Source organism: Podarcis bocagei (assembly GCF_964188305.1).
Source record: "Podarcis bocagei genome assembly, chromosome: 3".
Taxonomy (NCBI): Eukaryota; Metazoa; Chordata; class Lepidosauria; order Squamata; family Lacertidae; genus Podarcis; species Podarcis bocagei.
The window spans coordinates 88355778-88373220 of NC_138127.1; the positions used below are offsets into that span (position 1 = coordinate 88355778).

Below are 17443 nucleotides of genomic sequence, written 5' to 3' on the forward strand. Positions count from 1 at the left end.
GCCTCATGGATGTGTAATTTTATTTTGCTCAACAGCACCATTTCAGATATTGGTCGTCCTCTGGCGACAACCCTTTCCCAGAATCTGCAGCTTCCTTCCATGTGGCCCTCCTGGCGGCAGCAGTAATGGTCAGTGGTGGTTGGCGGCAAATGCATTTTGAATTTCCCTCGGTGATCCAGTGTGGTGCTTTTCTGGTGCATTGAGAAAACAGGAGAAATGGGCAAGAGGATAGGCTGAATCAGGGCCGGGCCAGCTGTTAGGGAAGATGAGGCCACTGCCTCAGGTGGCAGAAGCCTCTCAAGTAGCACATCCCCAGCTGCCCAGCCCCGCCACCCACACCAATTTTGGCCCAGATCACCATCTGCACTTATGGCGGTGGCGCTTCTCACAGCGGGGCATGTGGCAAAGGCAGCGCAGGTGGTGGGCAGAAGGAGGTGGTAGGTAGTGGTGGGAGCGGTGGCAGTGGCAGGGCAAAGAGGAACTTCCCATTTGTTCTTAAGTGGCAAAAGAGGATGTGCCACCCCAAATACTCAGCAGTGTGGCTGCCCTGCATTCAGATTTCAATTTAGGAAAAATATAGGAATTTGCCTTGAACCAAGTCAGATCGCTAGCTCAGTATTGCTGACACTGGCTGGCAGTGGCTCTCCACGGTTTCAGAGGCTGCGGAGTTCAGGAACCCTCCCTGAAGATACCAGGGATTGATCCTGCGATCTTTTGCATGCAAAGCAGATGCTGAACCACTGAGCTATCACTGTTCCCCTTCAATTTAGGAACTGCATGATTGAAATAATAATAATAATAATAATAATAATAATAATAATAATAATAATAATAATAATAATGGCAGCTGCCCCATATTTAAAGCAAAAAACATCATGTGCATACAGGACCAGGAAGATAGATCCAATGCTTAGCGGTAAGAATAGAACCCTCTTTTAACATTCTCCATGAAGGCCTGCTAAATCCTGCTGAGCCTCCAGCTCTACTGAAGTCCTACATCAAGCCCTTGCTAAAGTCAACAAAGACTTGTTTGTTTCAGTTTTATTAGCTGCCTTTATTTCTGTGGTGTAACGTGATTAAAGAACATAAACTTTGTTAGAGGAGAGAAGAAAAATATGTTGGAAATATAGTGAGGCTTGAGGAAGAAGCAACATTCATAAACATGTTTTTAATCAGCGAAGCCCAGAAGTAACCCGTTCCAGTACTTCCAGGTCCATTACCCGAAAACGCGCAACCCGCAGCGTTCGCAACCCAAGGTATGACTGTATTTGTGCTTTGCATTTTTAAGCCTTTAAAAACAAAATGGTTTATGTAATCCTTTCCTGCCTGGTTGCCTACAGTCAGTTCTTACTCACCACAGGTGACCAAAGTGGGCATGCACAAACCTAGCTTAAATTCCATAGAGTCGTAGAATTGTAGAGTTGGAACCCTGAGGGTCATCTAGTACAACCCCCTGCAATGCAGGAATCTCAGCTAAAGCACCAATGACAGATAGCCATCCAACCTCTGCTTAAAAACCTCCACTGAAGCCCACCACCTCCCACGGGAGACTGTTTTACTGTCAGAAAGTTCTTCCTGGTGTTTAGTTCTGCCCGGACACTGAGGTCCAGCGCCCAGGGCCTTCTGGCAGTTCCCTCACTGCGAGAAGCCAAGTTACACCAGATGTCAAAAAGAACAACAACTACCAGACTTTTAGAAGACATCTGAAGGCAGCCCTGTTTAGGGAAGCTTTTAATGTTTGGCGGACTACTGTATTTTAATATTTTGTTGGAAGCCGCCCACAGTGGCTAGGGAAACCCAGCCAGATGGGCGGGGTATAAATTATTATTATTATTATTATTATTATTATTATTATTATTATTATTATTATTTTGATGTTGTTGTTGTTGGAATCTCCTTTCTTGTAAGTTGAAGCCATCAGTTTGCATTGTTGGATAGAGCAAATTGCAGTTGGCCAACATAGTAGTACAGTAATAGGAAGGTATAGAAATATTGAAAATAACTAAACAAATATTTTGAATGCATTCTTTATTCAAATCAGTGAATTCACCTTGGTCCCATTTGCCAATTTTTGAAAAGAAATGGTGGTGAATCTTCCCAGAGCTTGTGGTCCTCATGATCCATGACGCAAAACACATCCATATATCATGCAGATATACACATAATCATAGGATAACGATTCCTTAAGAACAGCCCTAAGCACTACACTGTGAAATGTAATTAGTCAAGTTACATATTTAATTCCTCTTATCCTCATTGCATGCCTTCCATTACCTTCTTCTTTGCATCTTACATTATTCTTTTGTTATTGTCATTGAAGTGTGCTGCTTGGTCATTTAAAGTAGTCACCCCCACACTGCTGTCCTCCAGCTGTTTTGGACTGACGTCATAGGCCCAAGACGGGGAAGGCTGATTTAAACTTGTTGTTGTTGTTGTTTAGTTGTTTAGTCGTGTCCGACTCTTTGTGACCCCATGGACCAGAGCACGCCAGGCACTCCTGTCTTCCACTGCCTCCCGCAGTTTGGTCAGACTCATGTTAGTAGCTTCGAGAACACTCTCCTACCATCTCGTCCTCTGTCGTCCCTTCTCCTTGCGCCCTCAGTGATTTAAACCAGCAACAGCAGAAATGCTCCTAATGCACAAGCTACTGCCTTTTTTAATTCACAGATTACCACTTTCACAATAGATTGCAAGCCCGACCAACAGCATTCCTCAGGGTCGGCTCAAGACATTTTGGCACCTGAGGTGAACCACAAAATGGCTTCCACCACCACCAGGGAAGAAGGAATGAGTGAAGATCTACATCAGAGAAAAGGTGGGAATAAAGATCAACATTGGGAACAAGGAGGGAGGGAGGAATCAAATCATCATTACTTGATGACTGAAGGGGGACTTTGGTAATATGGTGCCCTGAGGGAGGACAAAATTTGGTGCACCCTCCCCAATATTTCTTATTTCCACAGTCTTTTCTTTTGGTTGTTTTTAATGGATCTTCTCAGTAGGTGCCATGATGATGATAGTTATGATGATGATGATGATTTTGCACCCTACCAGCTCAGTGTCCTGTATCAGGGAACCACCTGCACCACCCTAAATCTGGCGCTGGCATGAATCTGGCCTAGGTGAGGTACTCTTGCTTCCTGGCAGAGCACATCCTGAAGTTTCCGGCAGCCAATCAGAAGCCACGCGTTGGTTTCCGAATGTTTTGGAAGTCGAGCAGACTTCTGGAATGGATTCCATTTGACTTCCAAGGTACGACTGTATTTCAGTTACTTAGAATGAAATGGTATTATTAATAATACTTATTATCACCATCATCCCCTTCAAAATGCCATGTCATTGTTCACTTTTCTTCATCGGTAACTGCTCTGGCCTTCAGAAAAGCTGCAATTTGACAGAATCACAAAGAAAGCACTGTGAGAAAAAACCATCCAGAGCAAACCTACCATCAGTGCAGACCCTAAAACAGTCTGGCAACAAAAGCGGAATCCAACATGCAGGCCAAATTGATAGGCAGAAAACACTACCCAGACCTCTTAACCACAAGCTGCTGATACCAGACTTGATGCCTGGAGTTTACAACAGTCAAGGGAGCCATGTGTTGTGCACCGACACAGTTGCTGCTCTTAATTCTTCTGGCACACAGTCCCCAAAGGACACATATAGCCTGTAACCAAGAAAGTGTTTAGTGTCTAGTTAGGGCTGAAAACTGATAGGCACACACAACGTTGGGTGCCAGCCATTTGCTTCTTGGGAAAGAAGGAATGATAAATTTGGGAACTACTAAGTGGAAGATATCTGCTACGGCTGTGTACACACCATACATTTAAAGCATACAGGCACTTTAAAGAATCCTGGGAACTATAGTTCACACACACACACACCCCACAGAGCTGCATTTCCCAGCACCCTTCACAAACTACGGTTCGCAGGATCCTTTGGGGAGGGGAGATGAGCTTTAGATTTTGGTGTGTACACAGCCTGCATGTCTCAAGTTTGTGCTGGTCGGAGGTATGAGAAGACAAGTCCTTGCTTCCAACTCATGGATAATATTTCCCTCATTGACAGGACCTGTCCGTACTGTCGGTTGGCATGAAGTAAAGAGGTAAAGCGGGCAGGCTTCTTATTTTCCATGACATGAAGCACCAGAAGGGAGACCAGGACTCTGCTGGGTGAGGGGAAGCATGGTGGCATGAGAAGAAATGTACAACAAAACATATTTTTTGCTTTGCCCTGTGTCCAGGGCAGCTGTCTACCAGCTCCATCTGGTACGCAGGCTGAGACCCTACCTGCCCGTGGACTGTCTCACCAGAGTGGTGCATGCTCTGGTTATCTCCCGCTTGGACTACTGCAATGCACTCTACGTGGGGCTACCTTTGAAGGTGACCCGGAAACTACAACTAATCCAGAATGCGGCAGCTAGACTGGTGACTGGGGGCGGCCACCGAGACCACATAACACCGGTCTTGAAAGACCTACATTGGCTCCCAGTACGTTTCCAAGCACAATTCACAATTTACGGAAGTCATTTCTGATTTGATCCCAGAACATCCTGTTTTTTCCCTTAGGAAGGCCCTAATTTCCAGCGGAGGAATGTTGGAGGGTATGGGATTGGCAGGACAAGCGGAAGTGGAGACAAGCCGTAGGACTTTCCCGTTCCAACATTTTAAGGTAGCATTCGGTTTTATGATAAATGTTATACGGTGGTACCTTGGTTTAAGAACAATCCGGTTTAAGAACGATTTGGTTTACAAACTCTGCAAAACTGGAAATTGTGTCTTGGTTTGAGAACTTTACCTCAGTCTAAGAATGGAATCCAAACGGTGGAAGGTTACCAGCAGCGTGAGGCCTCTTTAGGGAAAGCACGCCTCAGTTTAAGAACGGTTTTAGTTTAAGAATGGACTTCCGGAATGGATTAAGTTCATAAACCAAGGTTTTGGGGTTTTTTAAAAAAATAAACAAAAAAAACCCAGAAGCATTTTTACTTGGTATTATAGGTCAGGACATTAATAGGCAAGATGTTAAATTGTTTTTATATGCAACAACTGTGGCAAGAGTATTGTTAGCCCAGAAATGGAAACATGAAGAAATTCTGATGAAAGAAGAATGGCAGATGAAATTAATGGACTATGCAGAATTGAACAAAATGACAGGAAGGATTCAAAACCTGCGGGACCAGAGATTTACAGAAGATTGGAAGAAGTATATGAATTACTTCAAGAGCAACTGTAATCAACAAATTACCCTAGTAGGACTATAAGAAGTTTTGTAAGAAGAAATATACGGACTTCCGGGTTGGCGCCATCGCCGAATGGTGGACTCCCTCCAAGCTCCGGAGGGAGTCTGCTCGGCAGGGGCTGGGTCCTACCGCGCCGGCGACGCGGGGACCCTTAAAAACCACGGGCACGGAGCCCGTGGACATGGTGACTCGGCTGGCACCGCTAGCGCCCTCCCGACTCGTGAAGGAGCCTTTTTAAAGGCTTCCGATCGGGTGCCGGGGAGCGGCGTGGTGCTGTGAGTCCTCCGCTTCCCCTGCCGAGCGCAGCCGCATGCCATTCGACGGAGAGCGCTGGCTTCTTCCATTGGAAATTCGGACTTTTAACAACAACCCGTGAGTAATTGGGTAACCGGGTATAAAAGGAGAAAAAAAGAATTTTTTTTCGGATTCGGCACGAGCGGGGGCGATCTAAAAAGGAAGTCAGTCCCCCCCCGATTGTAAACATGCTAAAACAAGGACTGGGTAACCAAGATCGATCCAGAAGTTTACTGCTGATAAAAATTATTAATTCCACGATGCGAAATTACAAGAATTGTGCTGGAGGAGAAAAGTGGAGGGTGAGAGGAAAAGGCAACCCCCCCCCCGGGAAGCGGGGCGATTCGTAGAACCTGGCGAAGAGAGATGGAGAATTTGACAGCTGTCAAAGGAGCTGTCAAATCTTGAGAATATAAAGAGGACTTTGTTACAAGTATTTTGCTGGTTAATTCTGTTATAATTTGATATAATATGGATACAAACTGTTGGGGGAAAAAAGAAACAACAATTTGACTTTTGGATTAGAGGATACAAAGTTACTGCAATCCCCCTAGAGGGGTTTCGGGACATTACAAGCGGTCGTATGTGGAAAACTACTCTGGGATGTACACAGGTCTTATCTTCTGGGAAAGCTGCAAAACTGAAATACTATTTTGTCTACAGAGGTGTTTATATTAAAAGGAGACAATAGAATTTTCTATTGAAGAAAGGAAGGGACTGGACCTAAGTTTTTGTTCCTGAATAACAAACCTCTGCAGAGATACTAGATTTTGGAATAAGAACGTTTTGCAGCTGAACAAGACAAGAAACCTGAGAAAGTAAGGAATAAAAAGAACAAAGGACCAACTACGACACGGAAAGAACAATGGGAGGAGTAACAAAGACCAAGGAAACTAAAGGCCTCTATTAGACTGGATTTCTGAAGTTAAACATCAACAAAACAAATAAATTTAAAGAAAACCGGCAAGGTGGAATGAGAAAAATTTGGCTGTGGACTTGAGACCTCCAGGCCGATAACATACAGACTGATGGACATGGGGAATTCAAACCGGGGAAGGGAGGGGGAATCTTGGAATCCAAAGGCTATGTAACCAACTTTTCGAATCTTCTTATATCTTTTATCTTCTTTTTCTTTATATAACTTTGGTATCTTGATTTAACATGTTTTCTTTAAAAAAAGGGGGAATTCGTGGAAGGAAATTGGAGCAGATCTTGGGGGGAAAATCTTTTTTCTATTTCTGTTAAAGATGAGGAGTGATGGTAAGATTGTATAAATTTAAATTGGCTAATGGGTTAAACATGTTAGATTTTAATTGGGAATGAGAGCTTGTGGAACCAACTTAGGGAAAGGGGGAAACAGTCGGGAGGGGAAGGAGGGAGTCCTGGAAAGAAGGTTATGAAAGTAAGAATTTAAATTTGTCTTTCCTTTTCTTTCTTTTCTTTATCTTCTCTATTTTTCTTATTCTGTTATTATTGGAAATGCTAATAAATATGATTATAAAAAAGAAGAAATATACGAAGTGTTACAAAGTAGAAAAAGATAAATGAAATGTAATAGGGAAAATAAGAAATGCATACTAAGAGATTAGATTGGAAAATTTTCAGACAGGATTGATGGAAGTAAAACAAAATTGAATAAGATGTAAAAGTATGTTTAATTACTGTTGAAAATGATATTTTAAAAAAACTAATAAAAAAATATATAAAAATAAAAAAAAAGTTTTTAAACCGAGATACCACGGTATTGTTTTATCACCTTGTTTTTCTGTGGATTGCTTTTATGCACATTGCTTGGAAATGCAAATGATTAAGCAGGTTATAGAGGCCTTAAACAAACAAACAAACAAACAAACAGGCACCACTCTGTTTATCTCAAGATGCAAGCCTATGAAGGCCACGTTTCACCAGAATCCAGGCAATATCCTATGCTTCCCAATCTCTGTATTTCTAAAGCAATTGGCATATAGTGAGTGGAGCAGTTTATAAAGTAATGATGGATGGCTGTTTCCTCCTGTAAACAAATGGCTCTATCTTCATCTTTGCCTCCCAGGGAATCAATTCACAGGTGGTTTGGCAGGTTGCAGCATCCTTAAAGGTAAGGTGGGGGGGGGGGAAATATATCTCTGCGTAAATTGGAAGCTTGTTGAAACTTTATACGACATTGTCTTTGCAACCAGCTGTAATGTTAAAGTCCCTGTATGGTTGTTCTCAAGCCATAATAACAATTCTGGTAACAAGCAACTGGCTGCTTCACAATCCCATTATCAGAGAACTGGAAGTGGAACCACAATGTTCAAATTAATTACAGTAATGGCATCATCATCTCCTTGGAATTAATAGAGGGTTTTAGGGAATGGGGGGTGTGCAGAATTACTTAGAAAGAGATTTCTCCTTCTGAGAGCAAAATGCTACAGACTTCTGTTGTTTGAGACTATTGCCACTCTCTGTTGTTTCACTGCTGAAAACTTCTGTAGATCAGTCAATGGAAGAACCATGGTTGGAGTGAAAGTTTCTGCTTCATTATATCCCAGTCTGTTTCCAGTCTGGCCTCCTGTTTGTGTACTTGGTACTGCAATCTTGCTCTGAGCCCTGCGGGTGGGATAGACCAGCACTCTGATCAGGGCAGCAATGCATGTCTCCTCAGCAGTAAACTCCATCCAGTTCAGTGGGGCTTACTCTGAGTTAAGCGTGCAGGATGACTACCCAAACACTGTAAATACAACCCTTGGGGATGTTTCTAATTTGATAAAATAGGGTTAATATGTAGGAACCAAAGATCAGGGGCGCATGCAAGTCCTGCAAATTCTTGTTAATTCTGTTTCTCATCAGATGCGAAGCTAACAGATGAAAGGATTTTTTAAAAAAATGTGTTTACAAACACTTGGTCAGATTTGATTAAACCACAGTACCAAGACTAAACAAAAAGCAATCTGTAACACAGACCCATGTCACGGAGAGATCCTTGAAGCATTGCCTACTTGGAGTGGACAGCACATGAAGCTTACCATTCACTACCATTGATCCCATTAGTTTAATGCCGTATAACAATGTGACCAAGTGTATGCAAAGAATGGCTATAGGGTTGGAGGGGAAGGTTAACTGGGAACTCCATGCGAAATAAGTCCAAGAGCCAGACTGATGTAGTGCATACTGGTTGGACCTGGGTTCAAATTCCTGTTCAGTCCTGGAGCTCATTGGGTGACGTCCTTGGGCTACTCCTAACCTGCCTCACCAGATTGTTGTGAAGATAAACCCTGTTGCCACGAGCTTTAGGTGATAGACTGAGGAATACCTATGCCTTGTGAAATAGCTGCATGAAACACAGTCTGGACTAGACTTATGCATGTTCTGTGATACTGTGCATGTAGTTAAATGCTCTCTTTACTCGTGAACGTGTAAATAAAATAAATGCAATTTTAATTCAACAAGTTTTATACATAGGGGTTTCATTGAACTTGACTCTGTTTGATTGTGGCCATTGCATTTACCATTATTACCTATCTGAAAAGTAACACTTCTCTTTAAGCTACAATATCATAATTCTTGGGGGAAATAAATAAAAGAAATGTTCACATTACACTATGCATGTGTTTTGGAAAATTTGGCAGAAAAAATGCCAAGGACCATGTGAATTCAAGGAATTATAGTTTTGGAAGGTACCCCAACCAACGGCCATCTAGTCCAACCCTGAAATGGAATCAGTTTATTTTTCGGAGGGGGTGAAATGGAACTGGAATGAATTCCTTTTTACAATGAACTTTCCAAGCACTAGGTCCACGAGATGGAGGATGCCCACCATTGATAGAGGCATTCACTCCTTTCCAGAAGCAAATCTGTATTATTATTATTATTATTATTATTATTATTATTATTATTATTATTCCCCTTTCCCCCCAGATGGGACTCAATGCAGCTTACAGATAAAATTAAGAACTGCCAAAAACATTCCAAAAACAATAATTGAAAAGCAGTTAAACATTGATAGAATTAAAACTGTAAACATCTATAAAATCTATTAAACCCACACCAGTAATTCCAACAGAAATAGCACGCCACCAGCCCTTTCGATTGAAAGCAGTCAGTTCCCCAAAGCCTTTTGGAACACAAAAGTCTTTGCCTGCCGGTGGAAGGGCAGCAAACAGGGAGCCAATCTAGTTTCTCGGGGGAGGAAGTTCTAAAGTCTAAGAGAGCAATCACCGAAAGGTCTGCACAGATATGAAAGCAGTACCTTTCCTCATCTTGCAAAAGTGGACATGTGATTTAGCTCTGCCTCTCAAGGAGGGGATGCTATTTGTCAAAAATATGTTTCTCGGGGGGGGGTCAACCCACGAAAGAGCTTCAACAATTCAGGAAACTGATCTTTCACTCTTTGAGCTTCCTTGGGCATTCTAGCTGTTTAGTTAGCTTCAGTGCTGCCTGGAAAAAATATACACAAGATTCCTTTTATGACATTTGTGGTTGCAAAAGAGTTGCACAGACGTTGGTACATATCAAAGCATTGTTTTATAGCAGCCATTCAGGAACTCACTTTATGTTTGTAGGGGGCGGGTTAGTTATTATTGTCTTGCGGTTAAGCTTATGTGGGTTTAGATTTGACTTGACTTTAGAATTTATGTGTACATATGGGAATGAAAAATGCCAGTGTATAGTGAAAACTGCCCTGTTTACTCATACCTTCCCAACAAGGCTAAGATGCAAACAACGTCATGATGAGCGAAGGGGTCTAAACAGTATTTGGGTTTAAATTGCTATGGTTACTCACCTTGGGACCCTTCAAACAAGGTGCAAAAGAATTTCAGTTAATAATATAAAATGAGAACTACTTGGAAGTCCATGCCCTTTCATCTGGAAACCCTTTGCCTTAGAAGACTACATCATCTTTGCTGGTCATGGTTGCTACGTGGAAAAGGAGATGCACTCAGTACCTGTTGGATGGCACTCATCTTATGCAGGCCTGCACAATATTTTACCCACCAAACTGAATGCAGACCATCATCCATGTATAGGATTGCACCCCAGAATGCTAAATCAAGAGGACATCCAGACCGGTTTGTTGAGCTTTCATGCTGATTTGTTTGCAGGGAGATTATATGACATTGATATTTATTCTGATTTGTCCGTGGGGCAGTTAGATGATGCTGCATCAAGCCAGGTGTTATCCCACATTTTCCAGTCCATTTTCTCATCACTTTCCTTATTGCAAAAGGTCCCGTCTTCTGGGCTTGTGCTAAACTTCCCAGTCAATTATATTTGCATCTCCTGAAATTGCTGGTATGAGATTGAATCCCATGCCACAAAACAGTGACATTCTGAAAGTATCCCCAGACTCAGATGAACAGGTAAGGTAGTGCTGGAAGCTGACTAAATTCCATTGCAGGCAAAATCTAACCCCCCGGCTTGCCTGGAAGGAAAAAAACAAATGCGTTTTTGTGGCAATGGGTTTATCGCTGATCTTTCCCCTTTTTGTTCTTCCACTTCCAAGTCTCCCACGTGCAAACACTCGAAGCTGTCTGAGGGGAGGTTTTAGTATGGCCTCATTATTGCAGGCTGGCTGCATCACACATAATACCTTTATGAGGTTTCCAACACACACACACACCCTTTTTATTGCCGCTACAAAGCTATAACCAGATGACGCAGCTTTTTGTCACCTAATGTGCTGTTAAACTACTCTTCAAAGCTTCCAAGCCGCACCAAACTCTCCAATATTGTCCTGGCTCCCGCCCAGACCACGATGACCGAGGCTCTTCCTTGAGAGTAAGGAAGAGATTTTTATTGAGGCAGAGAAGAGCTATAGGCTCAACAGCAGGTAATGTACTGCAACAGCTGCTACAGTCAGGCTAAATGACAGGAAAGGTGAGTCTAACTGGATTGGGAGCAGCGGTCCAAGTTTAAGGAGTCCCTGATCAGGGCATGGAGTTCAGAACTGCATGGATAGTTCAATTGGTTAGAGCGTGGTGCTGATAATGCCAAGGTTGCAAGTTTGATCAACTGCATATTATTGCAGGAGTTGGACTGGATGATCCTCAGGGTCCCTTCCAACTCTACATTTCTATGATTCTATGGAAGCAATGGAGTTGTCCCAATGAGTGGTCAAGTCCACCCACCAAGTTCTTAAAGCTCATTCATGAGACTCTCATGCCTTGCAAGCCTGTCACACATGCAGATGCTCGCTACAATGGGGACAATGTGTCTGTTCCTGGGTGACCAGGGTATCCCCTTCAGGCTCTTGTCCCTCCACCCTTAGCCATTGGCTTATGACCCCTTTGGATCCTGTTGCGGCACTCCTTTCCCCTAGAAGGAAGAGGAGAAATGGGAATGCAGTTTCCCCAGCTGAGGCAGCCAAATCCTGGAAGAGGGAAGTGCCCCCTTGCCAATGGCCAAGGATGATGGGAGTTGTAGTTCAACATCCAGAGGGCCAAAGGTCCCCCAACCTGCCATGCTGGTTGCGGAGGAAAGGACTTTCCTTCCTGTATGCTTGAAGGAGCATCTCCACTCCCATTGTTCAGCCCAGACACTGAGGCCCAGCTCCAAGGGCCTTCTGGTGGAGGGCAGAGGGCCTTCTCAGTAGTGGCTCCCGCCCTGTGGAACACCCTCCTCTCAGGTGTCAAGGAAATAAACAACTATCTGACTTTTAGAAGACACCTGAAGGAAGTTTTTAATGTTTGATACTTTGCTGTGTTTGAGGTTTTAATTTGCTGGAAGCTGCCCAGTCAGATGGGCAGCATATAAATAAAAAATAATTATCATTATCATTATTCCTCTGCGGCAAGCATGGAAATGAAGAGAGCTGATGGAGGAGGGATGGAATATTCTGCTGCTGCCCCTCCACCTGCCTGGATAGTAGCTTGCACAGAATTATTTGATGGACTCGGCTGCATGAGACTCCTGGCCACTCACTGCTATCAGGCAAGTTGTTAATTCAGGGGTGTGGAACCATTTTCCAGGCCGAGGGACACATTCTCTTCTGCACAACCTTCCAGGGGTCACAAGCTAGTCATAGACTGCCTCTTCTTATATAAACTGTCCCGGACTCTGTGTTCATCATCTGTCTTTATGTGCCCCCTCTACATGTGGTCAGGAGAGCAGGCCTTCTCTGCAGTGCCCCCCCCATTTATGGAATGCTCTCCCCATGGAGGTTCGCCTGGCACCTTCATTATAAATTTTTAGGCGCCAGGCAAAAATGTTCCTCTTTTACTAGGCCTTTTGAATGTGTCTGTGGGAAGGGGAGGCGTGTTATTGTTTTGCCGTTTGGTTTTAATGATTTACTTGTTTTTATCCTGTATTTTGGGACGCGGGTGGTGCTGTGGGTAAAACCTCAGCGCCTAGGACTTGCCGATCGTCAGGTCGGCGGTTCGAATCCCCGCGGCGGGGTGAGCTCCCGTTGCTCGATCCCAGCGCCTGCCAACCTAGCAGTTCGAAAGCACCCCCGGGTGCAAGTAGATAAATAGGGACCGCTTACTAGCGGGAAGGTAAATGGCGTTTCCGTGTGCTGCGCTGGCTCGCCAGATGCAGCTTGTCACGCTGGCCACATGACCCGGAAGTGTCTGCAGACAGCGCTGGCCCCCAGCCTCTTAAGTGAGATGGGCGCACAACCCTAGAGTCTGGCAAGACTGGCCCGTACGGGCAGGGGTACCTTTACCTTTACCTTTATCCTGTATTTTATTCTGTGAACTGCCCTGAGAACTTATAATGAAGGCAGGTATATAAATCTTAAGAAAATAATAATAAATAAATACGTGGGCAGATTTCAGTGCAGATTTCAGTGCAGATTTTAACCTTTCTACAAAAGGCTAGTTTCTTCATACTTAAGCACTCCCTCTCTGTTCTCCATCAGAGTTCAAGGACCCATTCCAGCCAGGCAAAAACATCCCAGGAGGCTGCAAAGCCAGGCCAGTAGAAGGGTTGGCTGGGGAGGGGGGTGGAGTGGCCTGCAGAGAGCCCTGGGGGCCAGAGAAGAGAGGTCTAGACATTAAGATCTTAGGCCTAAGGTTCCTCACCCTTCTATTAAAGACAAGCCTGCAACAATGGTCAGATGCGTAAGGTGGGATGGAAGGACTGGCTGTAGGATCTAGGTGGTGACAAGGGATATCTTGACCTTGCCTAACTTTGCAAATGTGGCTGATTTCCACAGAGCCATTTGCTCACACTAATTCCAGTGTCGCACTGCCAGCGCCTTTTCGCCTTCATGTGCAAGTTTGTACACCCAGACGGGATACAGCAGCAAACTTTCGCTTTGATGTCCAGCCTGCCCAATATGTATTTAAATATTTAGCCAGGCAACAAACTGCCACATAAATGTTGATATTCACGTACATCCACCTCAGAAAAGCGCTTACTTTTGAAGGGGAATATTGCTAAAAAAAATCTCCCCCGCCTGTCAAAAGCTGTTTACTGCCGACTCTTAAGTAGGAAGGGAAGCAGCCCAGTTGATAGTAAATTATATTATTTCTTCCTCCTCCTGTTATTTTTCCTCTGATGTCCTTGCTCTGTTTGGCTTTAACCCGTTGCAGAAGATGTTTACATAAAGCAGAAAAAAATAAATGGTCCAAATTAGACAAATATGAGGAGTAACGCCTGTCCGAGGCCAGGCCAGGAGGGAGGCTCAGGCTTCCAAATCAAAGCATATGGCGTCCAAACCTTCATCGTGAAGAAGCTGGAGTTGACTAAACCGCACAAAGTGTTCTGTACACACAGAGACGATTACAAATGACTGCACTGTGTTGGGCGAAGGATGGCTTTGCAGCTGGGTGAGTTTAATGCCTCTCATTTACGCATGCCTGACACTCGGCCAAGGATTCCTATATGCACCAAGCTGTCAGTCCCTCGCAGGTCACGTGGCTGCCTGTGGACGGATGATTCACGTGGGAAGCCTCGAAAGTCCAGCGCAGTTAAACAAACAGGCCCATGTGTCTAGTCATTAAGATGTGCTTGTGAAACATGATTCTGGCATGACCGACACTAAATGGAGCTTTAAATCTGCCCTCGGTTCCTCTTTCCGCCGTTCCATGCTGCCTTCTTGGGCTGAAAGAATTGTTCTTCCACAGAATGCTTTGGGGTTTCAAATCGTCTCTCTTAGAACACCACAAAGCTCCCACTGTGGTATTCAGTGACATCATTCGCACACATCCATGCCTTTTTGGGTGTTTTTTTTACTAGGCTTTCCAGGTGTTTCTCTACAGGGGTTTGGTTCAGACATTCAGACAAGTCTGCAGGCAAAGACTGTCTTGGTTTAATTGGATGTGGGGGACCACATTAGGGGCTGGTGAGTCAGTCACAAATGCTGTCGGTATCATAAGTAAGAAATACAGTACATATCGCTCTTTTCACAACGTTTCCTCCCATCCTGGTTTTAAATTATTTTTGCTGTTGTGCTCATAGCATGCTGGTTTTGGGTTGTTGTTGGGGTTTTTCCTGTTTGCTGTTGTGTAAAAATTGGTTTGGTGCTTTACTGTTTTCGGTTTGGAATGTGTTTGTGTGTTTTCATGTCTCCATAAACCACCCAGAGAACTTATGAGAGAGGGAAAGAACTTCTGTATCCACATTCTCCACACAATGTACGATTCCATCATGACTCCTCTGATTCACCTTTTCTTTCAGCGGAAAGGCCCCCAATGTAGAAGAAACCTTCATAGGGAACTCACCGCTTCCTCTGTCTTGATGCTTCTGCCTGTCCATCCTTCCACCAGCAGGTGGCAGTGTAGTGAATCAGCACCTGACTCATGGGATTCCTACCTTGTTGCGATTCTTGCATTGCAGGGGGTTGGACTAGATGACCCTAGGGATCCCTTCTAACGCTACAGTTCCACGATTCTATCTAAACTGCAAACAAATACCATATAGAGTAGGGCTGCCATACATCTGGATTTTCCTGGACATTCCTGGGATTTCAAAGGTGGAATTGAATTTCCAAAAGGCGGCGCTTTGTCCTGGATCTTAGGCAAGTCAATCGGAAAATCACATTTTTTGGCATTTTTGCAAAAAAAAAAAAAAAAAAAAGCAGCTCAACAATTTTCGGCATGTCCTGGTTTTTACTTCTTGAAATATGGCAACCCTCATTTAGTATTGGTCTCAGGCATCATCATTCCCTCTATTTCTGATGCTTAGACATGCTGTTGCTTACATAGCCAAAAGAGCACCAGGCACACCCACCCGCCAGGGAAATATCAGCAGGCTCAGGGGAGCTGTAAGATGCAGAAGTAGGGCTGTAGTTCAGTGGTAGAGCATCTAGGTCCTAGGTCAGGCATCCCCAAACTCGGCCCTCCAGATGTTTTGAGACTACAATTCCCATCATCCCTGACCACTGGTCCTCTTAGCTAGGGATGATGGGAGTTGTAGTCCCAAAACATCTGGAGGGCTGAGTTTGGGGATGCCTGTCCTAGGTTCAAGCCCTGGTATCTCCTAGGAGGGCTGGGAGAAGCTCCTGCCTGAAAGCCTGGGCTGCTGCTGCCAGTCTGTGTAGACAATACTGAGCAAGATAGACCAATGTTCTGACTCAGTATATGGCAGCTTCCTATATTCTGAATTCCTTCTGATGCACCCGGAATACCGCATTCATCAGCAGTGTCCGGGCAGAAATCAGCCAAATGTCCAGGGAAGAAGCTCAACAACTTTGCAAAAAAAAAAACCCTCAACATCCTTTTTCTCCGGATCTTCACTGTTTGAAATATGGCAACCTTAGCATTCATTTGCACGATGCTGAAATGGAACGTTAATGCAAGGAGCTATGGCTTTCTATGCAAGTTCTCCTCACATGCATGGGAGTTCGGCTGTAAAACATTTATTAAGAGGTCTCTAAAGAAAAAACCACCAGGCTCTCTGTCAAATACCCATTTTAGATAGTGTTTCTGTTTGAGCCCCAGGTTTTTAAATGCTCCGTTCCCCTGTCTTTGTCAATGCATAGGTCGGAACAGCTGCCTGGCTACTTAGTGAGCAAATTTTATGGATTAATATTTGCAGGGAGGGATATTTTAGTTTTATATATAAATATTGGCTTATACTGCAAACCGGAAGCTTTAAATATATTAGACGGGCCAATGATTTCAGAACTGAATAGGACCTCAGTAGCAAGCCATAGCTTTCTTTAGCACCTTTGTATGTCCAACCCCCCTCCCAAAATGGTATGCTTCACTCTCAATCATAGATTTCCCAGAGATGTGTCAGTTTGGATTTGTTTCAGCTATTTATTCCAATGCCCAGATAAACTGGAGAGAAATACACATCAGCCATCTGAATTTGGCAGTGGAATTTGGTCAAATGGGTTCCAGACGCTGGGGGGGGGGCGGGACGTGCTTCTGATCCATGGACATCAACCTCATGAATGGTCTAACAATCAATCCCTCTTTATGGGGAATTGTTGTAACTCAGATGGGAAATTGTAGCTCTGTTAGGAGAATATGGGGTCTCCTAACAACTCTCACAATGGGATGCGGGTGGCGCTGTGAGTTAAACCAGAGCCTAGGACTTGCCGATCAGAAGGTCGTGGTTCGAATCCCCACGACGGGGTGAGCTCCCGTTGCTCGGTCCCTGCTCCTGCCAACCTAGCAGTTCGAAAGCACGTCAAAGTGCAAGCAGATAAATAGGGACCGCTCCGGCGGGAAGGTAAATGGCATTTCTGTGTGCTGCTCTGGTTCGCCAGAAGCGGCTTAGTCATGCTGGCCACACGACCCGGAAGCTGTACGCCGGCTCCCTCGGCCAATAAAGCGAGATGAGCGCCACAACCCCAGAGTCAGTCACGACTGGACCTAATGGTCAGGGGTCCCTTTACCTTTACCTTTAACAACTCTCAACACCCTTAACAAACTACAGTTCCCAGGATTCTTTGCGGGAAGCCATGAATGTTGGTTTGATAGTGCTTTGAAAGTATAGTGAAGATGGGACCTTGGTATCTTATGCCGGAAGAAGGCTTTG

General features: G+C 44.3%; 1 long non-coding RNA gene across 2 annotated transcripts; it reads left to right on the top strand.

The window, feature by feature from the left end:
- The first annotated feature begins 340 nt into the window (after positions 1-340).
- Positions 341-9075, top strand: LOC308583183. Of its 2 annotated transcripts, XR_014006111.1 has the most exons (7): positions 341-437; positions 1040-1256; positions 2668-2815; positions 3003-3122; positions 4069-4172; positions 4569-4933; positions 7267-9075. It is a non-coding gene; the product is annotated as an uncharacterized lncRNA (long non-coding RNA). The 2 variants fall into 2 exon arrangements; XR_014006112.1 differs by lacking the exon at positions 341-437 and having other exon boundaries at positions 694-1256; positions 4569-4671; positions 7584-9075.
- The last annotated feature ends 8368 nt before the right edge of the window (positions 9076-17443 follow it).